Genomic DNA, 312 nt, shown 5'->3' with positions numbered 1-312 from the left:
TTCTTATCCTACTGCACCACAGCAAGACTGTAACATTAGACAAAGAATAATTCAAGGAAAAGTTTTAAATAGAGCACAGAGAGGTATTTTACACTAATAAAAGTACATTTCTTCTAGAAAGTGAAATAGACACATAACACAAATTCACTGAAGAACAAAATATCAAACCTAGAAGCACACTAAATACTACAATTTAACCAAAACACAAGTATTGGGGGAAACTAACAACATAAGTCTTTATCAAACAGATAAAGCAGGGAGGCATAAAAAATAACAAATAGAAAATTTTAATAAAACCATAAATAAAAAAAC

The sequence above is a fragment of the Chrysochloris asiatica genome, unplaced genomic scaffold (genome assembly GCF_000296735.1).
Source record: "Chrysochloris asiatica unplaced genomic scaffold, ChrAsi1.0 scaffold00492, whole genome shotgun sequence".
NCBI lineage: Eukaryota > Metazoa > Chordata > Mammalia > Afrosoricida > Chrysochloridae > Chrysochloris > Chrysochloris asiatica.
Note: the sequence above shows the minus strand (reverse complement) of the source record.